Source organism: Castor canadensis, chromosome 10 (genome assembly GCF_047511655.1).
Source record: "Castor canadensis chromosome 10, mCasCan1.hap1v2, whole genome shotgun sequence".
Lineage (NCBI taxonomy): Eukaryota > Metazoa > Chordata > Mammalia > Rodentia > Castoridae > Castor > Castor canadensis.
Window position 1 is genome coordinate 127,608,609 of NC_133395.1, and position 26,262 is coordinate 127,634,870.

The 26,262-nt window shown below is 37.5% G+C and overlaps 1 protein-coding gene across 2 annotated transcripts in view; it reads left to right on the forward strand.

Annotated features, from left to right (window-relative positions):
• Mitf (melanocyte inducing transcription factor) overlaps positions 1–26,262 on the forward strand; it is a 357,640-nt gene that overhangs the window by 320,542 nt on the left and 10,836 nt on the right. For both annotated transcript variants that reach the window (XR_012436349.1, XR_012436348.1), the window contains one exon: positions 21,021–22,838. The gene's annotated coding sequence lies outside the window, so the exon portion shown is untranslated. The remainder of the gene's footprint in view (positions 1–21,020; positions 22,839–26,262) is intronic.

Consider the following 26,262-nt stretch of genomic DNA (forward strand, 5'->3'; position numbering starts at 1 on the left):
CAGGTTTTTTTTTTTATTTGGTTCTAAATTTCATTTGCTTAAAATGAAAAATGTATTCTTAAAACCAAATAAAAAATATCACATTATCAGTATTTCTGGCTGCAAGTGAATGAATACTTCTTCTGAATAGATCCCTCTGAATGGCCACTCTATAACTACCGTGTTTTGTAAGAAAAGTATATTAAAAAGTAGAAACAGCATCATGAGTGAAGAAAAGGGCCAGAAACAAAGTCTAAAATATGTAATCTTTTAAAAGGACCTTATCAAGGAGAATCTTAGTGAAACTTTAAATGGAAGAGTCACACAATCCTGAAGCTTTTCCATTTCCTATTCAGTGAATAATTTACTTTTTAGATGAGATTCACTAACATTATTGCAGAATAACTGTAATTGAAAATTATTAAAGCTCTATCTTTATTACATTTTAAAACCCATGCATTTGGTGTTTGACCAGGTCTGCCTCATCATTAAGATTTTGAGGGGAAGCAAAATTTCTATCTCCCAAAGAATAAAGAGCAAAAACCTTAATTGCTTTCTTGTTTCCCACAAAGATGCTAATATGATGAACTGAATGTCAGGAATAATAAGACAAAATGATGGTGTACACCCTGCAAAGAGAAAATACAACATCTTTTTATGTATACTGTCACCAGAACCTCAAGGAAACTCTTTGCTCTTTCTCTGCCCTGATTTTGAACTGCTTCATTAAAAGTAATTTTGTTTTTCAGAAGGATAACACCCACATTATTCTATTAAAAAATTTTAAGAGAAATCTTCAATTAAGAGGTTATTGTTGTCTGAAGGATTTTTCCATAGTTGGTTGGTAGCTGAAAGTGTGATCTTCCCAAATTTGAATGGAAATATGACATTCATCATGGTTTAAAATAGATCAACGTCTTGTCTGTTTGAATTGCCAATGAACTTGGTATTATTTATCAGATCCTTAGAAAATGTTGGAATTTTCAGGGAAGGAGAGAATGTTTAAAAGGGAGAGAAATGAATCATCAATTCTCCCTGCCTTCAATTGATGGAAAAGTTAAGTTAGTTGTATTTATGGAGACCTTGTTCCATGCAGTGCTTTGGCCTTTGAGAGCTGAAAATAGACAAGGGACTGTGGACTTCAGCTCAGTTCCCCACCGATCTTCTCTTTGGTTTGTCTAGAAAAAAGTCTCTAAAACCTATCTTGGCCACCAAACTCCTACCAACGCCAATCATGATCTCAGTTTTGACATTAGCTCGGTCCACATCCAACAGATCAGTGTTTAGATGCATAAATACATTTAATCTACTTAGAAGGAAATCTCATTTAAACTAATTCCTAACAGGAAAAATAACAATTTATTGATCTACTTTGTCTTCCAGAGAATTTCTTCTCAATGGGCACAAGGAAATTACGTTTGATTGTCAATTCAGGCTAAGACAATCACTTTGCCACTCATGCAACAGTGACCTGAATTAAAACCTGGCTTCCTAGTTCTTTTTCTATTGTCTGTGCCCCTTAGAATCTTTGTGTGTGTGCATGTGTTTGAGAAGCATTCATCCATCCCCTGAAGTACTCATCATGAAAGTATTTACCCACATTATTTCTGTGGAACTCAAATAATTCTGGTCAAATAATTCTGTGGAGCTCAGTATTGGGTTGCATTTCTGATTCAAAGATACGCAAGCATGTGAAAGGCTCTGGGGTGCTCTTTGATCTCTTTTTCCACTGTTCAATGCCACAATTTCCAAACTTATTTAGCTATGAAATCACCTCCCCCCTTTTAGTCATCTAAAATCAACTTGCTTCCTTTTAAACTAAGATTCCAGATAACCTGCTTTGGTAAACATTTCTCCAATTAAATTAGCTTTGGGATGTAGATATTGTGCCTATTTTACAGATGAAGAAACTGAGTCTCACAGAAGTTAAACTCTTATGTAATATAGCTAAAATCTGAAGCTCCAAGTCTGCAGTCTCTTCTGTACTATGGCTCTGTGGTGAGGAATTAGGAGATACATTTATTTGACTCCTGTAGCTGTGTTTGTGAATTATACACATTTCTCTCTGCTATGCACACTTTCATAGATTTCTTTTCTCATGTTCATACCTTTGTGGTTTTGCAAGAAAACCACTTTTAGTGCATACAATATGTTTGCTTAGGTTACTGAAAATCTTGCAGTACAATAATTAAAACTGAGCCCATAGAATATAATTTTATAATTATATATAAAGGCATGGAGTCAAGCCAAGCACATTTATTACCTTGGAGCTTGGACGATATTCATTAAAATGTAGGGCAACATGAAGTGAAGAAATCCATTTGCCTGGAAGGGCCTTGTGTAAGCAAATTTGAGAAATATTTAAAAGATTCATTTTTATATATAACAATAAAGTAAAAGTTACATTGAGATAAACATTGTAAATGCAGAAGAAAATTCCTGTGATAGAGATAGTTTTTCATTTGCAGACACGTAGATAGCATGTAGGCAGGTTACCTGTGCATACCTTTATTCTCTTTATAGACATGTATTTTGTGACTAGGAAAACATGCACACAAATATACTTATATATCCATATATATTTAACTAATAAAAGCAACCTTGTATCTGAATTGTTAAAATATCCATTTTAGTTATTTTAAATGTAATATAATTTTAGATTCCTTTAATAAATGTCCAGTGGATAGACTTATTATTATTATTATTATTTTTAATTTCCTGCATCAGATCTAGGTCTTTGATAAATACCACAGACAACCCCAGAGCTGTAGGACGGGCTTGACAGTTCTTCAATAAAGGGCTGTGTGGTTTTTTTTTTGTCAGTGTCTTCCTTCCAGTGACAGCTGCTTTGTTCTTTTCTAGTCAGATTTTCTAGTTAACACATCAAAAGTGTATCTGTGTACATGAAGTACGAAGAAAACAGTTCAAAGAGGTAAGAGATTCACTTTTAACTCTTCGCTACATTTTCCCCACACTTGTCACAAAAGACGTTTCATATGGAGGCTTTGGAACAAGGTGAGGAGTTCATGACGGAGCTCAGGGACTATGGCATGTGGGGATTAGAATTTTGGAAGACAAGTTGATCAGACAGCAATGCACAGAGAGACCTCACATTAGCGAGAACTAATCTCGGGTGAGGAATTTGCATTTTCTCAAGACAACCAAGTCCCAGAGCTGGACACAGGCTTTTATATTTGATTTATCATCTCCAACTGGTTGCTACTTCTTGGCATATCATGGCGACAGTATGTGTCTGCTTTCTGTGTAGCCCTCTGGAGTGATGGCTGTCACCTGTCCCAATAGGAGTTCTTACACTCTCCTGCAAACTAAGGCTTGTCATGCCTTTGTGCTGAAACAAATGACTTTGGGGGTGAGATTCCAAGGTCTCCCCTGAACTGGTGGAAGAAACCAAAGCCTGGGAGAGAAGACTCCAGCACCCAGCATATTCCAGACGAGTGTGTCCCAAGCCTCAGATACAATAAAGCAAAGATGAGATAAAAAGGTGCCTCCCTGTATTCTTATCCTGCAGCCAAGTGGGAGAAATGTCTGGAAGGAACCCCCCTCTGCAGTGACTCAGATTGAAACAGACTCATACTCAGTTGTTCTCCATTTAAAGGAAGAACAATAAACATTTATTTGAATGAATTCTTACATTTGACATTTTAACAGAGCATCAGAGAAGTCATGGTAGAAACATAAGGACTGTGTTAGACTTTCCTTCATTTTGTATCCACATGCATAGTCAACAAAAGTCCATGTGTTCCTTGTATCATTCTAGGCATGAAGGAAGTAGGGATAGGACAGGGAAAAGACAGGCACTGTTGGCAGACTGCCTGAAGTAAACCAAGTCAGCCAAGTGACTTCATGTCTACAAGTCTGAAAGTGGGAATTCTAATGATCCCTCATTCACAGTGTTGATCCTGTTATTTGGTGGTGGAGGAGGGGGAGATGCTGTGCACATACTTGGTGCACACAGGTAACATGGCATGAACTTCAGGAGAGGCTCAGAAAGACCATGTCACTGACCGGGGGGATTTCACAGTCTCACCGACCTGAGATTGAATGAATATCTGTTGGGTGCCAATGCTCAGTCCATAGTAATGCTTTTGTGGAACATTTATTTTGGGATCTATAAGAGGTAAAGAGTCTTAGCCACTGGGGGTTTTATTTTCACTTATACTAATAAGTCTATAATCAGAAATGTGGTATTTTTTTTTTGACAGTACTGGGGTTTGAACTCAGGGCCTTATGCTTGCTAGGAAGCTGCTCTACCACTTGAACCACTCCACCAGCCCGGAAATGTGATGTCTTTTCTAACCTTTATCTATGTCCGTTACTTTTCAATTATTGAAAGACATAAAGAGCATCAATAAGCCTATTAACAAGCATGTAATCATACTATGGACATTTAGAACAAGAATAATTTAAACTAACATTAAACATAAATAGAAAAAGATGCCATGAATTTTATTAAAGATCAAAAGCTGCCAAATATTCGAATTTATTTCAATCCCATACTATTTAGATGTTTTTTTACTTAAGAAATTATGGCTTTAAATAAGTAACTTTAAAAGCTACAAAGGCTTTGTAATAGGATTTGGGAAAATATTTTCTTTTAACCCTACTGTGTAACTTTGAATGTATTTCAACTAATAGTGAGGCTGTGTGAATTTCAATTCTCTGCCAAATTTCTATCCCCTTGCTTGTCTTGAATGTTTTTGTTTTTCAAAATTTTGTTTTGCATGGAATTTACTTAATCTGGGGCATTCCAAAGGACATTTTCAGTTGTGACAAATAATCTTCTTGTAGCTCCCACCCTTGCTAGCATTCAAACTCATCTGTTATGCTTAAAAATAATTCTGAGTGCCTGCCATGTAACTTAGAGGTCACTGTTGAGTGCCTTGGATCATTCAGCAAACTTGTAGCAGCATGGATCACCAGGCTGAACCATAGACTTTCTGATTCAGAGGGTCTGTAAGGGACCCCAAGAGACTCTCTTTTACCAGGTTCCAATTGCTAATACTGCTGGCTTAAGGACCTTCCTTTGGGAGCTACTATCCTCCATCATGCTTTTCTAGGAAATTTTAGCATTTAAGATACCCTGGGTAATTTCAGGGCTCAACCTGGCTTGGAAACCAGTGTTCAAGTGATAGTTCCTGGGGCATAGCCACTATTCACTTGTCAACTGGACAGGGTCCTGAACACAGATATCCAGCCTTTAAGGAACATCCAAAGCTAGAGGGATGAGCATATCTCTTCTCGGAGATAGGCATATGAGACAGGGAAGTGAAGAAAGACTTTCAGATTTAGGAAGACCCCCAGGAGTATCTTTCCCAGAGAAGTTTGAGAGGACGTCAGAAGGAATCGTCTATGCAGGTGAAATGAGTACACAGCATGTGGCATGCAGTAAGAACAGACATCATCCATTGCCACCACTGAACCAGACCCAGGCTACCGAATCCAGGCTCAGCATTGTCACCGCTTCATTGCACACCCTGTGCAAGTCATAGTCTCTCTTGGTCTTGGGCGTTATCTCTTGAATTCATCCTAAGGATGACTTGACCATTGTCTCCAAGACTTTTCTTATCATATTTGCAGTGGATCTTCAGTACACAGCACAAAGCCCACCTCATGCCACGTACCGAATGGAAGACTGAATTCAATGAGTGCGAATTTCAATGACTGAAAAAATGGCTCAGTAGATATTCTGTAAATGGGTGATGAATGAAATAATAAACAAACTTGGACGGTAGAGGTGTGACTAATCACAGGTTTTGCTGCCTGGAGGAGAAATGTTTATTTTTTAAAAGCTTATCTAGTAACTAGGTCTTAGGGAATCACATACACAGAAATTTGTGGAACTAACTAAGGTGAATGCCATCCTTGAGGGGGGTCCCTACTTCATGTATTTTTGTAAATGATAGTTCACAGTGTGGAGTGCAAGGACTATGAAGGACCAGTATGGATGAGGTCCCTGAAATGTGCATTTTAGTGTTCACACGTTGCATGAATAGAAAGGTCTACACAAGTTTGTAGGATCAGAGAAAATACATGGGGGAGCCTCCATTATCCTGTCCCCATGTGTCCTGGTGTTTTGCCTTTCTGGGGATCCTGACATTTGAGTGCTACAGTATGCTATCCCATCCAGGACTTCTTCGATACCTTTATTCTCTTCCCACAATAAAACCACCATTTCCTCATTTGGTTAGCTGCCAAGTCTATGTACAGTACTGGTACATCCATTCAACAATCCCTAAATTGTGGACTAATGAATATTATTCTGGTAAGAAAACTAAAAAAGAATTTTAAGGTTCAATGGGAATACTTCTCAGATCTTTTCTGGAGATTCTCAACAAATATTAGCTCCAAGAGTCTTGGGGCAAGGAACAAGTTAAATAGTTTAACCCATCTCATATGTTAAGAGGTAACTTGATGATTCATAAAATAGTTATTGGAATAGGGCTTTAATGATTTGCATAAGAATATCATATCATTAGAGGATTTTTTCTGAATCTTTCCTCTTTTAGGGATTTTTTTTCCTCTTACTTTAGAATCTCATTTGAAAGGCTGTCTTTCCTATTCATCTTCAGATTGCCAATGGCTTTAAGAATGGAACCAGTCCTTGGCTAGGCACTGGGGGTAACATGAAGTTGAGAAGGCCAGGCGAGGGATTCTTTTCAATCAGGAGCAAGATAACCAGATTTTGGGACATGAAATTAACATTATGGTTTATTACTAGTGATGTCTATTAATAACCCTCAGTATCTCTCTTAAACATTTTTGCCAGGTATATTTGGTAGTGCAGGGAAGTGAAAAACATTAAAAATGTAGAGGATTTATTGCATTATAGAAGTCATATTTCACAGGGTAGGTAAATGTAGCAATTTTTAATTCTAAAACTACCTTATAAGGCTTATGTAAGCATCAAATGCCTATAAATCTTTTAATACCCAATCTGGTACCAATAAATATTTTCTATTAAAAGTGTCAGACAAGAATAATTTCTATTCACAGTTATTTGAGACTGGGGTTCATGTTTTTAGACTATGTCTGTGGGTTTCTATCATACGTGTCTATTATACTGATTTAGCATTTTGTAAACATGATCTGTAGCTTATATGCCTCCTAAATGGTCAAAGTGTGAATTAATTTTTAAATTAAATAATAGGCAATATCTGTTGAGACCCTCTAGGTTTTGCTGCAAGTTTTTCTACGTAGATGTAGGATAAGAATAATGAGGCCCAGAAAGGGATAGAATCTTGTTCTGGAAGGTGCAAGCAGTGGTCAGACTCTGTCTTTTTTTTTTTTTTTTTTAATGTTCAGCCAGTGCATTTTATTCTTTATCTTGGGACTGCTTATATATTACAACCATGAGACTAACCCTAATTAAACATAAGCCAAGCTATCCATAGCCTTTGTTTTCAGTAATGAGTAGGCGTGTGTGTGTCTGTGTGTGTGTGTGTGTGTGTGTGTGTGTGTGTAAAATGCACACACACAAATATATATACATATGCATTCTACCCCACCTCATCTTCTCATACTATGATGTGGACAGTGTTTTTTCAAGTGATGGGGTCTTTGTCCCATCTCTTTGTAACTGGGTGGATTTTTTTGTTTTTTTTTTTAATGCTTTAAAATTTATTTTTTAATCCTTCATAAAAGTAACTCTTTACTCTTGACTTTATATAATCACTTTCTTCTCTCCCTTTCCCTATGCTCTTTTATCCACAAATACCTTATTTCTGTATGTTCAATAGTTTTATAAGATTCAACATGTGAGTAAGACCAATCAGTGTTTTCTTTCTGTGTCTGGCTCATTTTAACCAGGATAATGTCTTCCAGGTTAATCAGTGTTATTGCAAATGACAGGATCTCCTTTCTAAAGCTCAAATAATATTCTACTATGTGTACGTAAATGTATGTGTGTGTATATATTCACATGTGTATGTACATTTCCATATATATAAATATATCATGACTTTCTTATCCATTTATCAGTTCATGGACACTGAGATTGTGTCCGTATCTTGGCTACTATGAACAACCCTTCAATGGATAGGGAATACAGGTATCTCTTTGGGATGTGTATTTCATTTCCTTTGGGTATATGCCCCGCAGAGGACTACTGAATCGTATGGTACAGTCATGGGTCACTTGACAGGGACATATTCTGAGAAGTGTGTGTAGATGATTTTGTCATTGTGTGAACATCACAGGCTGTGCTTGCAGAAACTAAGTTATGATGTCACTTGGTAATACAATCTTGTGGGACTACTATTTTGTATATGTGGTCATAGTTGACTTAAACGTTATTATGCAATGAGTGACTGATTTCATTTTGTAATTTTTTGAGATAGCTGCATACTGTTTTCCATGATGGCTGTATCAACTCCATTTCTACCAGCAGTGTACAGGGTTTTCCGTTTCTCTACTCCACAGTATTTATTTTCTTTCTGATAGCAGTCATCCTAACAGGTGTGAGCTGATGTCCCACTGTAGTTTTGATTTGCATTTCCTTCATTATCATTGACACTAAAATGGGAAGTAACCTAACAAAACCCTAAAGTAGCCAGGTGTCAGCGGCTCACACCTATAATCTTAGCTACTGAAGATACAGAGATTAGGAAGATCAGGATTCAAAGCCAGCCTGCAGAAAAAAAGTCTTAAAAGAAAGAAAGTGCTGGCACCAGTGGCTCACACCTGCAATCCTAGATTCTTGGAGACTAAGATCAGGAAGATTGCCAGGCCAGGTAAACAGTGAGATGCCATCTCAACCAACAGCTGGGTGCAGTGGTGAACACCTGTTGTCCCAAGCTATGAGAGAGGTTGAGATTGGGAGGATCGAGATTCCAGGCCAGCTCAGGCAAAAACATTTGTGAGACTCCATCTCAATGGAAAAAGGTTGGATGTAGTGACATGTGCCTGCCATTCTAGTGATGGCAGAGAGCATAAATAGGCTGGCCTGGGCAAAGTGAGACCCTATTGCTAGAATAGTTAGAGCAAAAAGGGCTGGAGGCATGGCTCAAGCAGTAGAGCACAGACCTAGCAAGCTCCAAGCTCTGAATTCAACCCCAAGTACCAAAAAACAAGGTGAAAAAAATGATACTGAAGTCAAATGTCAAGGTCACTTGTTCCATAATGATAGAAAGTACATTAATGCTGTCACCTGCAGTTATGTGGGAAATAGAAAATGAGTTTTTAAACTTTTTGAGTGAAATTTAGAGAAAACATAAAGGAGTCAAGTCTTGTCAAGTTTAAAAGTAAAACTGTCTTTCATTCCAGACTCTCTATGATTTTCAAATTAGAAAATGTTTTCCAGGTACAGATCTCATTCAGGATCCTTCGAGGAAAACATTTTACAAAAAATAAAACCAAGAGTGTGACTATAAAACCCTTTTTTTTAAAGACCCCCGAATGGCCTAAGGCACACTCAAAACAAACAAACAAACAAAAAGCTTTTAAGGCTTCTTACCGCCTTATGGGATGCCCAGGAAAGAGAAAAGGTCATCTGGAAGCCATGTGTGGATATGACTTTCGTCTAATATAGAAGCACACAAAATTACATGAGGTCAAAATGAATGGGACAGAAACAATACAACATGAAAAGAGATTTTTGAATTGTATGGGAAAGAAGCAGACTTTGAAAACTACTAAGCTTCTAGTAAGGACTACATCTTATGGAAGAAGAGATAGAACTCAGAGGTGGAACCAAGAGCTACAGTGAAAAATTCCCAGGTCCAAGTTCCAGTCAACGGGATGACAGCCTACACTTGTTTCAACTTCAGATCTGCTATGGAGTAGTGAAGGCAGCATGGTCTCCTATGTCTCCCTTTGTGGGTAGGACTGTCCTAAACAGGTGTGCCATGCCTATCATCATTGAATGTTGGATGTATTTAAAGTAGGCAACTTGTCTGTTTGACCTACAATGTTAAGATGGAGAGGAATATAGTTAGGGTGATAGCTAAGGAAATGTATCCAAGGGGCCTCATCTGTTCCCGGACCTGGTTTGAATGACAAGTTCCTGGACTTTGATCTAATTCTGTAAGAAAACTTGAGGGTTTCAGGAGAGAACTAGTAATTGAGTTTTTGCATGTGTTACGGTTGTGAATTATTGTGCCCCAAAGCAAACTATGGCAGATTGCATTTCCAAAGTCATCCATTCAGATATACATCCCATCTTGCATGCTATTCTTACAATGTGATGATGACCTTCCCTTATTCCCTAATCATGAAACTCTATGGAAGTTGCTTTGAACTATAGAATGCAATAGAGGCGACAACGGGTGACTTTTGAAGTTAGCACTTCAAAGATGACGTGGCTTTTACATGGCTCTGTCTCTGTCTTGGGATGCACACCTGTGGAACCCAATCCTCAAGCTTTGAGGAAGCCCAAGCCACACAGAGAAGTCATGCAGCCTTACCTAGGTTCTCAGGGATAGCCAGGAAATCCATGAACCATCGAGTGGACAGTCTTAGATGACACCAACCGTCTGTTTTCAAAGACTTGAAGGACTCAATGTTTTCCTCCAGGCCCTAGATACCAAGGCGCATAGACTTCCTATTTCCTCTGTGCTCTGTCCAAATTCCTGACATACAGGATCTGGGAGTATAACAGGTGTTGTTTTATCCCACTACGTTTTAGAATAGTTTGTTACTCCAGTGTATTAATTGAAACTTTGGCCAATTAGGAAGGATCTCTGGGTTCTCAGACTGACATATAGCCTTATATCAGCTTGGAAGCAAGATGTTTTTGGATGTTCTAAATTTCCTCTAAAGTTGTAAGACTATCTGGAAGTAAGAAAGAGGCTGTGTCTCTTTATGCTTTTCTGCTGTTTTCTCTTAGGCAAAGGAATTTTGCCTAGAAACAGCCCTATCCCCCATGAGATGAAAACCCTTACTGACTAGGAGAATAGAATTAGCACGATTGGTTAGTTCGTTCTTTGTGGGGTGGAGGATAAGAAAGGTACCTTCGTGTGTGCTATTTCATTCTAATCACCAAGACAAAGAACAGGGTTTGGTCAACTCAGGGTAATAGAATTTGTAATTGGTGACCATTAATCTAAATGCTTTGCTTATAGTCACACCTAGGGAATAAATAGGAGATGGTGTGCAAAGTTCAAAACATCATTAAAGGTAGAATTTGCAAAGCAGGTCATAGAAAGGCAACTTGAAGGTTCTGACTTTAAGTGTCTGTCTTCAATATGAGTGGCTGCTTCTAGGTGAATGTAGGTGTTAAGGATTCCATTTGGGAATTACAGAGAGAAACAAGTATGTAGGGAGCTGTGATATTGTGATATAATAAGTGTATTTTGTTCTCTGTCCTCTTTTTATGGCACACAGTTTCTAAAACCTTTAAAACATCCAATTGACAAGTGTCTTTTTTGTATGTGGCTCTTGGGTAGCATAAGGATGGGACTGGTCACCAGGAAAACCAACCATGTGATTAGAGGGAAGGAAATTTCAGTTCTGTTCTTGACCACAAAGAGTAGAGAAGGGCTCGACAATGGCTAGTGATTTAATCAATCACGCATACATAATGAAGCCTCCATATGTAATCAAAAAGACAGAATTCAGAGAGCTTCTCTGTTGTTGGACAGTAGGTGGTGACCTGCTGAGGGAGCATGGACCTTCTTCCCCAACTCTATTCCTTGTCCTAAGCCTCTTTTCCATCTGTCTTTTCCTGAGTTATATTTTATAGCAAACCAGTAAGTGCCAGTATATTCTTCCTCAATTTCTGTAACCATTGTAGCAAATGATCCAACCTCAGGTGGCTGGTTATGGGGACCTTCAATTTATAACTGGCTAGTCTGAACCACAGGTCATGACCTGAAACTTGTGACTTGTCTGATGTGGGACAGTCTTGTGGGACTTAATTTATAGAACATGACACTAACTCCGGGCATGAAGTATCAGAATTGAGTTAAATTGTAGACCACCTTTTTGGTGTCTGCGGGAGAACTGATGTATATTGACAGTGAATGTTGGATATATAGAGAAAAGAGAGTTGTTTTTTTTTCTTATTTAGGCACAAGTAAACAATTTTCTAAGCAGTTAAAAATCTGGCTTTGGGTTCAGACTGACATGGGTTTCCTCATCTATGAAGTGTAATAGCATTCTACATTGCCAAGTAGTTGTAAGAATAAAGAAAGTAATATATGTGAAGAAGTGAGTGTCCAGCCGTATTCCTGGCACATGCAGAATATTCAACAAATGATTATTATTACTATTTTTATAAAAAAATTATATCATGACTTATGAGCTGGAGAAAAACTTTAAGTATAACATGGAAATATATTTGCTCTTCATGTTTGTTGATGGCAATTGTGATGACGTACAATCTTTGACCAACAAAAGAAAATATTTCCCAATGGATATATCGTAAAAATAGCAGTCTGTGATAAGATGAAACATATGACTTACATTCTTCACATCCAAACAGAGTTTTATTCAGCATAAGACACAAATAGGGTATTTCATTCTTTAAATGTATGTGACTTAACAATATACTACAGTATATAATTTAATCTCAGTAAAATAATAAAGCATTTTTATAGCACATTTCTAATTTACTGTTATTTTATTTCTTATTCATACAATACATATTTATTTCTAAAACAAATATATCTCTTTGGCTACCCATTTTATTTCCTTAAGTTGCAGGCAGTATATTACTCATGAATAACAGTTATTTATCTTCCCAAAGTATCTAAAAGTGAATGAAGCTTGAATTGAGCAAGGAAGTATCATAAATTAAAAAGTGAATTCTCTAAGAAAAGCTGGAAAAGGCCTGAATATAAAATTAAAGTACATTTTGCCATAAAATGTAACTGTCAAAGTGGTATGAACCCAAATATGAATTAGGATTGGATTGAATTTGTATTTTAACTGCATCAAAGAATTATTTTGAGATTATTGATCTCAGCAGACTTAAATCCACATCTTTCTGATAACATGTCAATCAGGTATAAAGGTGTTGAGAGACAATTTAAGCCTGTGCATTTATTTGTCAATAAAATGTGTGCTCTATTGGTTTTTTCTCAGTTGCATTGTTTTATCACGTCAATATTTTATAAGATTATATAACTGACTAATAGGAATAGCTATTACCACTGTTGATGTACTTTGAAAATAGCCATTCATATTTTATGGACCAGAAAGGGACAAAATCTTTACCTTTGACCTTATTGAGCATAAAGGTAAGGTAATGTAGGTGCAATTTACCTCTTATTTCGCCTGCTAACAATTAACTTCTCATTGCCTCAAGAATAAACATTAGAACAGGTAACTTATCCTTTCTGGGATTATAAGAATGATTTATAGATCTTGAATAAAATTTTCCAAACCATAATTCAGGGAACAGAAGTACCTTAGTAGAAACCAGAAAGGCAGACAATAGATATCTTTGCATGAGTCCTTTTTCCCATTAAGGTGATTATTTCCTGCTCTCTTTGGACATCAAAAATGAAAACGGAAAGCAATCCTGCCCTAAGCAAACATCCAGAGGTAGCCATCAGTAATGCTAACGTCTATCTTTCTAGTCTTTTTTTCCAAGCACACCTGTTTCTCTTCCTACAGGATAGTCTATAGATTGTTTAATAACCTGTTTTTCACCAAATGAATTTTTGTATTTTCTGTGCTATGCATACACAGAAATAAACTAAAGCAGTTTATTTTTACAATATAAATTTCCTCCATCGTATGTCTTACGTCTTGTATTTATTCACTTGGACATGGGACTTACGTGGATAGGCAATTTGCTTGTGTAAATTACTCTGCACTCTCTAAGTGTTTTAGAAGCCTTGATGTGTTGGTTGTCTAATATTGCACAAGTTCATAGCTTAGTGTGCTTCTAATATAATATAGAGATTTTCCTCCTTGCAATACACATAGACTCACAACTCCATTTGTAAAGCATAGTTAATAGATTTAGCCCATGCCCGTGGCTATCTCTGTGAACATTTTGGGGACAATTTATGTAGTTAGCTTCCAAAATGGTGGCCAGTGGTTCTTCCTTCTGGTATTCATATCCTTGTGGCTAGAACTGGCTTGTAAGCCAGTAGGCTATGTGTGACTTCCAAGGCTAAGCTATAAAAGGCATTGTAGTTGGGTTCTCTTTCTTCTCTTTTACGTCCTCTCTCTGGGGGAAGCCAGTTGCCATGTCCCAAGGACAGTACACAAGTCTATGGAGGAATCCATGTGTGAACAATGGACAACAGCACCTGAGCGAACATTGAGAATGAATCCTGTGGCTTCCGCCTTCAAATGGCTGCATCCCTGGACTGATAACATGCCTGCAGACTCCTGAGAAAGTACAGGTCTGAACCAATGGCTACACTGCTCTAAATTCCTGCAGTGCAGAGTCTCTGTGCGGTAATAAAGATTTACTTTTGCTGAAGACCTCTAAGTATAAACTGAAATGGGAGATGTCTACTAAGTCAATTCTATGAAGTATGCTTTGAATGAATACGAAATTATGAAAACATTACATTTTATCAAGAGTCTAGAAAATGTTTAACTACTTATACTTACTCATTTAAAGGGGAGAATTTGAGCTGGTGGAGGGGCTTAAGTGCTAGAGCACCTGCCTAGCAAGTATGAGGCCCTGAGTTCAAATCCCAGTACTGCCTAAATAAATTAAAAGAGTGAACTTGACCCCTGGTTCACTCTCTTGCCTCCTGTCTTACCATGTCACCTCTCCATCACATGCACTCCCAATTTGATACCATCTGCCATTGTGTGATATAGCCAGGAAAGCCCTCACCAAAGCTGAGCAGAAGGCAGGAGCTTGCTGTTGGGTCTCCAGAACTGTGAGCTAAATGAACCTCTTTTCTTCATAAAGTACCAGCTTCAGGCATTTCATTGTAGCTACAGAAAATGGACTAATATAGAGGATTATGTATATGTGATGACATTTTTGTGTTTTTTGAAATCTATGTACATTTTATTCTACCAGAATTTGTATGAGTTATACATAATTCTTGTGATCAGGCAATCATGACAGTAATAAAGAAGAAATAAAGCCTAGATTCTCCATCTTTGACTTCATCTCATGTCTTAATGATAACTGGTTAGATAAACAGTCTTGTGTCTATTCTTCCTTCATCATAAAGCCATATAAAATTAGATAAACACAGAAACATAAGAATTGTCTCTATTTTTACAAACATGAAATCATGCTGTGTAATCAAATCACTCTGCAATATATTGTTTAGATAAAGCATTCATAGTACTTATAGATCTAATTCATTCTTTATAATAAATGCTTAATAATCTATAGCAGGTTTGGGCAAACGATGGTTTGTAGGATAAAATCTGCCCTGTTGCCTGTTTGTCTGTGGCCCATGAGCTAAGAATGATGTTGACATTTGTAAATGGTTAGGAAAAAATGAAAAGAATCATATTTCCTGATGTGTGAAAATGATGTCTAATTCAAATTGTTCGGCACACAAATGGTTATTGGAACACACTCCTACTCATTTGTTTCTATGTTGTCTCAACTCAGATGAGACACATTACCTGAGAAAACTGAAAATATTTGTTCTCTGGTCCTTAATAGAAGAAAGTTTGCTAATTCCTGATCGACAGCAACACGGCCCAATAGCAATACACAAGCTAAGCCACAAATGTAGTTGCAAATTTTCTTGTAGCCATGTGTTAAAATTAAGTAAAAATAAATAGGAAAAAATTAATTCTGATAATTTAGTTAACTCAATATGTCTTTCATTTCAGTAGATAAATGATATCAAAGTTACTAATGAGACAATTTTACATGCTTACTTTTCATACTAAGTCTTTGATATTCAGTGTACATTTTATACATTCAAGGTATCTGAATTTCAAATATCCACACTGCAAATGACACATGGGGCCAGTGACTACCATATTGGATTGTCTAGCTCAGTGCTTACAATGTATCAGTATGGATGTACAGATTGATGATACATATTCTGGTTGTTAGCAATTGTTTTTATTATTATAATTGTTTCTGCCTTTACATTTATTTTATTTAATATATTTCTAAAGGAGATAGTGTATCAGAAGTGGAGTGACTGAGTGAAAGACAAGGGCAATATTAGTTTGAATAGGTACAATACTTTGTTTTAAAAATGAGATTTAAAAGCATGCTGATTGCAGATCATCACCAAAAGTTTGGTTTTGTTTTTTTTTCCTCAATGCTGTTTCTAAACTATATATGTTATCAAAACTAAGGATTGAATTCAAGGTCTCAAGCTTGCTAGGCAAGTCCTCTATCAGTTGAGCTATACCCTAGTCCTTTCGCTTTAGTTTGTGTTTCAGATAGAGTCATGGTTTTTGCCTGGGCTAACCTTGGATGCTGATCCTCCTGCCTCTACTTCCCTAGTAGCTGGAATTATAGGCATGAACCACCATACCTGGATCATGATGTTCTTTCTAAAAGAACATTTTGTTCACACCCAAGACTTTGAGAAAAAAAGTGGGTTTAGAGCTGACAGACTAATCTGGTGGTGGAAATTTCAAGGCAGTCCACTATTCAGATTGTGGCAGTTCCTTTTAGCCAGCATTACAGTGAGCATCACAAGTAAAAAGCACAGTAGAAATTTTGCAGTTTGGTGAGAAAAGCTTGTATAAAATTTGGTATAAGGAAGGCATGGTTTCTGACGAGGTTAGTGCCATTAAAAAGAAGCCAAGTACTTTGCATCTGGAGACTAGGGAAGGTGTTTGAGGGCATATAGAAAATTGGCTGGACTCCACCCATCACAGGCTGAAGGGTTTGGAAGAGTAAACTCATTCAAAAGACTTTCTCTTGAGGAAAGAGCACTCCAGTCCCCCAGTCCCCCAGGAAGTTGTCTCCCTAGGATTTCTTTCACCTTACTCAGTTACCTAGGCACTCAGAGGCTAATACAGTCACTGTTCAAGGGCGCCCAGTTACTGCTCCAGCTGACTTTGGAGTCATTCATGAGATGCTGGCTTTGTAGGCATGCAGAACGTGAGTTACAGGACCATGGAGGTTTCCACCCAGATTTCATGGGAAAGCCTGGGAGGCCAGGCAATGAGTGACAGAGTTGAAGTCCCTTAAGACAGCCTCTGAGAAGGCAATGCATGAAGCTGTGAGGGTGAAGCCTAAATTGAAATGGAGACCTCAGGGTGTTAGAGATTCCAGGAAAATGGAACATCTGCTAAGGAAATTTTGTCTAACAAGTGGAGCCTGCCCATGACAGAGGCCATCTGGGCTGCAAACAGCAAGGCCACAGGGTCAAGGGTGCCCCAGCCCTTGGGAGCCAAGATCATGGCACCAGGTGCCCTGCATGCTGGACGTGGAGCTGCAGGATTTAGTATCGGCCTTGCTGAGTTTCAGTCAGGCTTTGGTCTGACCCTTCCTTTTGTTCTATTCCTCCCTTTTGCAATGGGGTTTTTTACTCTGTGCCACTGTATATTGGGAGTATGTAACTTGTTTTTGATTTTACAGGGACTCACATCTGAGTGTTTACCTTGAGTCTTAGAGAAACCTTTGAACATAAACTTTTGGACAATGTTGGAACTATTGAGATTCTGGGAACTCTTGGAGAGATGGACTAAATGCACTTTGCAATTATGAGATGGCCATGGTCCTTTGGGGGTCGGGGTGAAATGTTATGGCTTGAATGTGAAATGTTCCTTGTAGGAGTGTATATTCAATGCCTTGTCACCAGCTGATGGTGGTATTTTAGGAGGTGTGGAAACTTTCCAGCTAGGAAGGGCCTAGATGGAAGAAATAGGTCACTAGGGGCATATCTTTGAAGTTTGTACCCCAGTGCTGTGTTACTTCCTCTCTCTCTCTCTGCTTTCTATTTGATATGGTGTGAACTCCTCTGCTACACTTTCTTGAGCAGGGTGGACAGAAGCCTCTGAAGCCATGAGCTCAAGGAATCCTTCTTTTCTTAATCATTTCTGTCAGGTATTTTGTCATGGTGAAGAAAAGTCTGACTAACACAAGAGGTGAGTGACTTTGCTCTGTCACACACTCACTCCATGAGGTACTGTCTTGCCACAAGCCTAGAAAATGGACTGACTTGTCATGGACTAGAGGATTCAAAACTATAGGCCAAAATAAACCTTTTATTTTTATAAGTTGATTATCTCAATGGAATGGAAAGATGACTAATATTTTTTCCAAACAGTTTCTTTTTAAAATTATAGTATTGTTGTACTGGGGGTTCATTGTGACATTTACAAAAGTTCTTATAATATATTGTAGTTAAATTTATCCCCTCCATCATTTTCCTTTATCTCTCTTTTCCCCATTCCTGGAATAGTTTGAACAGGCCTCATTTTTCCATTTTCATACCTGAGTACATAATATTTCTACCATATTCTCCTCCTACACCCTTTCCTTATATCCTCCCCCCTCCCACTGGTACCAACCCCCAGAAAGGACCTGTTTTACCTTCCTGTTCTTCATCCAAACAGTTTCAAATATGATTTCTCATTATGCTTTCCAACTCCATGTAGGACTGGTTTTTGTCCCCAAGCTCTTTTCTGGCTGAAGAGATAGAGGCTAAAAGTGATCTCCTTGAAGATACCAACAGCTTAAAAATTAAGTCCAGGCCTTATTCTAATAAAATATCCTTCCTTAGACTAGCATTCTGCCTAACTAGTTCATATAATTTATTAAAAAATGTTTATCATCTGCTATTTCTAAAGTCTGTGCTCATATCCAGGGCTTCAGTAGTGAGTAAGACCAATGAGTTCCTACCCTAGCCAAAGCCTGAGGGATATAAAAGGTAACGAGTCTGTAAAGCACCTGTACAAAAGAAACATAATTCAATTGCTTTAAGCATGCTTGAGCCCCTATTTCCCTGAGAAGGAGTCCTTCATCTCATTAGAGGGATTGTGATCAAGTGATGATTAAAAAAAAAAAAGACAAGGACTCAGTACGATCTCAGTTGCCTTCTGAATGAACCACTTAAAGCCTCAAGCATTTTAAACCATGGAGGCATTAGCCACTTTCAGAATTGCATGATCAGATGTACTTACAGGATTTCAGGTATTTAGACACGTTGCTTGACTATTTGCACTAAGCCCAGCAAGTTAAGAAGATGAGCAAAAAGCAAGCCTGGTTCTTATGCTATATTAGAAAGTAACATCATCTCTCCCCAGGATGAACCATCTGGGCTTGAAATTCTAACATACATCCATCCTTCCCTGGCATTGGGAGGATCAAAGTCTGAATTTTAACACACAAGAATGTGTGTGTGCATAGTGGTGACTGGAGATAGGTGAAATTACTTCACTTATAAAATGTCCAATCAAATGTTTTAATTTCATGTACCACCTGTTCTCTGTACTTTCAGTTGCCTGGCCATCCCTATCCCTGCAATCTACTTTCTTCTTTGCCTTTTCCTGGGTCCCCAGAGGCTGACTTTATGGATCAATGATATTATTGGCCTTGAGAGGTACCAGCAGGGTATAACAGGGTGAGAGTAGACTGGGGTAATGCACCTGTGGTTTTCTGGGGTGAGGTAAAGGTGTCCTTTTCTTCAACTGCAGTTGCTTTGTAAACTACTCTTTCCCCAGAACTCTTTGGGTCAATGCATGCATTCCCTGCTGTCTCCAGCCTTGTTGTGCTGGGAACACACCCTTGCTTGTTCATATCCCTGAATCTTCCCACGCCTTTCTTTTTCAAATCCTCTCAACATTCCTTTGATGTGACAACAGGCTTCTCATGTCCTGCCAGAACAATACCTGATGTGTGTCTTTTTTTCTTTTTTCATGAGAAGTAATTGTTTGTTATCCTTATTTATAAATCCTCATAAGTTCATAACTAAACTAGTGGACCATCATTGTGACTCTTGCTGAGCATTTTTTGGGACGATTTTGGTGTCCTATCAAAATATAATTTTTCATCACTGTGACAAAATGCCTGACCTAGACAACTTAACAGGAGGATTTATTTTCACTCACTGTTCCAGTTCATGGGCAGGTTGCTTGACTCCATTGCTTCTGGGCTCATGCACCAGGAGGCAGAACATGTAGAGGAGCAAGTGGTGGTGCAAAGTGGTTCACCTCCTGATGGGCAGGAAGCAGAGAACAAGAGGAAGGGGCCAAGTGTAAGACACATACCTCTAAGGCACATTTCCAGTGACCCACTTCCAACTATGCCCCACCTCCTGGTCTCTACCACCTCCCAATAATGCCATCAAGTTAGAAATCCATCAACAGATTAACCCATTGAGAAGGTAAGAGCCCTCACGATCCAGTCACTGCTCAAAAACCCCACCTCTGAGTAATGATTTGGGAGCCAATCCTTCAACACATGGGGCTCAAGGGGACACTTCGTATCCAAACCACTATAATACGTTTAGATGTTTTTAAGCTGCTTGAATAATTGTATGACATTAACTATGTGCATTTCAAAACAGGCTTCTCGGATAGAAAAATTACCAGAAAATGTTTAGAAAGGGCAATGACCTTTTGTATAGACGTCTCATTAAAATGTTTTACATTTTTATCTCAACAATAATTTGTCTCATTAAACAACTTGCATTATTTATTAATAAGGCCATTCACAGAGACAGGGAGCAAATTGGCAAATTGGCCTTTACATTAAACTTTTAATGCTAGAACTGTAATGAATATACTGAAATGTTATATATAAAATAATTCTTTCTCCCCTTTCTACCCATACTAAGACAACTTCAGTATGCCTCAGGATATATACTTGTACTTGTATATACTTGTGTATATACAAGGCCCCTGTCTTTATAAATGTTTTTCTGGCCTACGTTAGTAAAACTCATCCCTTCTAATTCTGCTTTCTTTGGATTCCCAAGTCTATCACTTAGAATTTTTGTATGTATGTATGTATGTATGAGTTTCACTCTCATACATATAGAAATCCTATACTTTATCTATAATGCTTTATGAAGTATACTTACGTAAGAGCAATTTGGTCATGCTATTTTATGATTAAATCTCTCCAATTTCCACCATCTAACTCTTACAGTGTAAGTGTATTTGGATCTAATAATCAACTTTTACCCATAATCTCTTGCCTTTTTCCCCTCTTCTCTCATCTTTTCCAGTACTGCTGCAGCTATGGCTAACCTCTTCATGTCACAGAAAACCCTGTGCCCTACCTCCCTTCCACATGTTGTATTCACCTAACAGAACTTCAAAATCCATGAAGCAAAAACCAACAGAAATGAAGGAGAAATAGACAAGTCCACAGTTGTATCTGGAGATTTCAGTGATCTCAATAAGAGAAAGATAACAACAACAAACCCTCCAAACCGTTGGAAACCAGGCCAGTACTTCTAAAATTAAACATATGGACTATACCAAGGACTGGTGAGAACAGTTGGGATGCTCAAATGTTACTGATGGGAATAAAAAAATCATATAGCCACTCTGGAAAATGGCTCAGCAACTTCTTATAAAGTTAATCATGCATTTACATGTCACCTAGTGATTCCCCAGTAAGTGTGCAATGACAACTTATGTTCTGACATAAAACTACATATATTTCTATGGCTACTTTCTACATAATAATTCCATACTGAGAACATCCCACAGTTGAATGGTTGAACAAACTGTGGTAAATCCTTACAATAGAATAGTACTTGGTGACAAAAAATACAAACTGTTGGTACATGTGACAACCCATATGCACCTCAAAGCACTATGCCAAGTGATAAAAACCAAGGTCAAAAGATCATATGATGTATGATTCTATTTATAGTATTGATAAAATTGATTAGTGTTTGGTGGAGGCTGGGGTGAGAAGAGAATGTGCTTACAAAAGAAGAACATGCAGGAGGCTTTCCGGTTTGTTATTCTGTGTCTTGATTGTGGTGGTAGTCACACAAATCTGTATTTGCCTTAAAATTTATAAAAGTTCACACTCAAAAATATTACTGTAGATTAATTTTTTAAAAATCAGAATGAAGATGGAGATATTTCAGATATGCATAAAGGTAGTGGATGTTAAGACAGTGAACCCAACAGAAGGACCAAGAAGTCATTTGATAGGCAGGATGAAAAAGAGGAATTTTAGGAGTAAATGTTACACATTTCATATTGATGCAACTATGTTCTTTCACCCTCAGAAAGGAAGAATGCTTTAGCAAAAAAGGTAATTAGTTTCCTATTCTTGGAGACATTCAAGGAAAGGATGGAATTTTTCCCAAGAGCTTGTATGAGTGATTCCTGCCAAACGTGTTCTATTAATTTACGAAGTTAATCCATGCATCTGAGATTCTGTGAAGTATCAGAAGCCAGAAAGATGCCAAAAGCAGCAATTGTCCCAAGGCAAGGGACAGAGCAGTTGGCTAAATTATACATATCATGTTTCTTACAAGGAATAGGAGAAATCAAAAGTCTATAGACTGATCAGTTTTGGACCTTGAGCTATCAGACTAACTGGAAATTCTGAAAACTATCCCCCTGTTAGTCCAATGTGGAAAAAATAATTACTTTCAATTCATTTATTTTTATAGTCTTTTTTGTAGGTGTGCATTTAATTTGAATAACATTTATGATGACTTTGATATACAATTAATACCTTGAGCAGACCTGGTCTATCCGGGGACAAAGCAGTGGGAGAAGTCATGAAGTATTTTTCTTGGATGCTTATACAATAAATACCTGCAAACTTGCCTCTAGTTTGTTGTGGTTTAGGACAGTTCTGTATTCTGTTTGAGCCCATCGTTCACAGCCAAGGTTCAACTGATGCATGCTAAGGTTTAACAATATTGCATGGGTAGCTTTGCTTCTGACTTATTTCAGACAGGACTCTGGACAGCCCAAGAAGTAATCTACAAGCTACTGGGAATTCCTATCATGTTGTCATGAGCTGACTACATGGTCCATTAGGCATCAGAGAAATGATAATTTCTTCACAGGTATGTTCAGTTCCTTCTTATCAACCATCTCGAATTGCAGCTGCAAATCACAAGCCCCAGTTCAGAAAGGAGAAGCCTAAACAGACCACTCACAACTTCCTATGTGCTTCTCTCATTATTAGCTCATTTAAGAACCCATATTCTTTCTAAATTATGTGTTCAACTCCAACTTCCTTTCAAAACTTAATAATTAAACCCTGGACCCTCCTTTTCCTTCTTTTGAATTTCCTGCTGCTAGTTATTGTCTCATGATGCTTGCCAGCCTGAGCTTAAAACGTCACTGTCTTGTTTTATTATCTCAGATGGGTTGCCATAATACGACTGTAGAGGTTTCTTGAACCAGAAGTGTGTCTGCCAAGCAAAGCTTTCTGTCTGAAACTTGAATATGACATGTTTCCTCAGCACTTAAAGCACTGTTATAATTAAGGATTGGTGAACCCTATTTCAGTTTGAGTTAGTTGAATGTCTAATGTTTATTCAAACATCCTGGTTTCAATAAAAACTCTAAATGTGACTTGCCAGCACTTTTCCCATTAACTTTTAAATCCTTGTGTGTTTCAAGGGAATTACAGTTCGTATGTTTCTGATTCATTTACACTTAACTCATCAGAATATTATTTTGCTAGAACTAGTTCTTATCCAAGTCTCACGTAGCTCTGGAAATCTTTAGAAATAGGATGTTAGTTAAAACACTGCAAAATAAAGACCAAGCTAAAGCTTCAAACAGTTGAACTATGTTTGGCTTTGTTCCTGAACTTGGCCCCAGAAGCCTTATGTTTAAATTTGTAATAGATTAGCAGGATTCTTTTTACTATTCCAGAAAAATATGGCTATTTGCTTAGTAGCCTGGGCTCAATCACATATGCAGTATGGAGGCTAACTCTTGAGAACATGAATGAAAACAAACTACATGTAGAACTGATGGTTTTGTTTCTGTGAGGAGGAGGCTCCATTTTCTAAAACATCTATGAGAAGATAAGCTATGTGCCAATTTGACTTTGGAACTTGGAAAATGTGGGAGGAACCCAAGTGGCTAGTGGCTGTCCCCTGAAGCTACTAATTACCAATCTCTAAGAGCATGGAACTCGGAACGCTGAATGAATGTTCAATTTCTTGAGTCAGACTAGACTTGAAATGTAATATACTATGTTATTAAATGAACATATATATATATATATATACATGTAAGTGATTTTTACTTATTCATAACATGTTTGTGCAAGTCACAGACCAACAGTTTCTAGTCAGGACAACAGACTGGGTTAAAGTATTTCAATGGAGAGAATTTAACAGAGGGATCTAGTTAAACAACTATGAGTAGTCTCATGGAGCAGATGGAGAAAACTGAGGTAATGAAAAGCTATTAATTCAGGAAGCAGCTACTGTGCCTATAGCTGGAGGAATAAAGGGAAGAAGTTGGAGATCTGCTAGCAAGAAGCTGGAAGGAAGCAGCCCATGTTCCTGGAGCTCAGACCTCTGAGGATACAGCGGTGTTGTTCAGCTAGTGGACATACCTTCGTGGTCTGCTCCAAGAGGCTGGTTTTTGGAGTGTTGGACAAAGCCAGATGCCAGAAATGATGGCTACTTCCAGTGTAAAGAGAACCTGTTACAAGGAGTTATATAGTCCAATCTGGATTCCCATGGAGGCAATTATTGGTTACTAATTGTTTTTCAAATTCAGATGCCATGTGGCTGTGTTTGCTTTGCCTCAGTCTCTAAGTACTTCATCACCCTCAACTATAAAATGGGAACATTTGTCATTGCTCTGCCCATATTGAAGGTGTCTTTGGAAAACAAACATTAAAACATTTGGTAAACTATAAAGCACTGAATAAATTTAAGCATTACATTTCTTTAAAATACAGTTTTAAAGTAAGAGAAACCTAAGACAAAAAATGCTTATAATATCATCTAACCAAGACAGGGTCTCTTTTATTTTTCACATAACCAGTCCGCTTTATTTACTTCCTGCCATTATTTTCATTTTAAACTCAAAGCCTTAGAATTTTTGATTTTGAATACCTGAGTCAACTATTTTTCAATCTGTCTAAAATGGATCTAAAAATTTTAAACACTAAGGTTTTTTTTAAAGAAATAAGTATACAGAGGAAGGAAGCAATTTTAAATAAAATCAGATTATTAAAAATAGTGTTGAGGCTTTTATACAGCTGCAGATCATAGCACTGAAAGGAAAGCATAATTATGTTTATAAAATTGTAAACTGAAATATAATTCTATCTTCCTTCATCCTTTTTCCTAATTATATTGCATTTATGCAGGTTAGCATGAAAATATTTATAAAATAAGATACGATTATGGCACCTGATACAGAAATATGTTTATCCTTTGGATTTTAAAATATTTTTATATTGAAATTGAACACTTGGTTTGAATTTCATTAAGAGAAAAGTGCCATCCAATAATTCAAGGGAGGATTTAAAGACACCATGTCAAGTATATGGTTATAAGCATTGACTTCCCTGAAAGTATGGAGAGGTTGTGTTCTTTCAATAACAAAATTTCATTTTGACATCCTTTTCATTTTCGGATTTTCATTTAGTAAAGCAATGTACAAATTCAATGAAACATCTATTTCCAATGGACCTTACTTCTAACTCTTCTAATCAGAAGTGACAGTGGTGACTTCTGTATTTTCTAAGCAGATACCGTTTTCATGACTTTCTTTTTTTTACTTTTTTCATCAAAACATATAGTATTGGCATGTTATCTTCAGCATACCCCAAGGTATTTTATTCTCTAGCCCTCTCTATCACCATCACTAAAAGTAGATGGCAATAGACTATTTTTCCCTTGGGATATTGTTAGAATAGGCTGCCTTTATGTGTATTATTTTCTTAGTCAATGAGCTTTGGAAGACAAAAAGCTATCAGTCTGCTACTCAGTGGCTTGCTTCAACACAAAAATACCCTTAGGGGATCCACAGTGACTGGCAGAGTAGAAGGTATTGCTTCATGTTTAGACTTTTCCAGTGAAAATGAATTGGAAAGTTAGCATCATTGTAGTATTGGGGGCATTCCAAGGGGAGTGCCACAATCAATTGGAAAAGGAAAATGTGAATGTGATATAGCTATTTGGTCTTCCCACTCCAGTAGCAGAAACTGTTAAAATTGTATCTGGTCTGAAGCATTCACAGTCACAATTGAATTTCAGTAGAAGTGTCTTCCACAGTGCTAAATGTATGCAGTTGTCTTTCCATTGGCCTTTTAATGATTTTCAAATTGCAGAGCCAATACATTGTCTCTAGATGGTATTTACCTTCTAGGGACAATAGAAGGTGTATATGTGTGATACACACACATATTAATTTTTTTCTCCTGAGGAAATGACCCCAAAGTGAGCGACATTTTTCTGTCAATCTAAGTACCCTTGGGATGTCAATGAAGTATCTTTTAATCTTTACCCT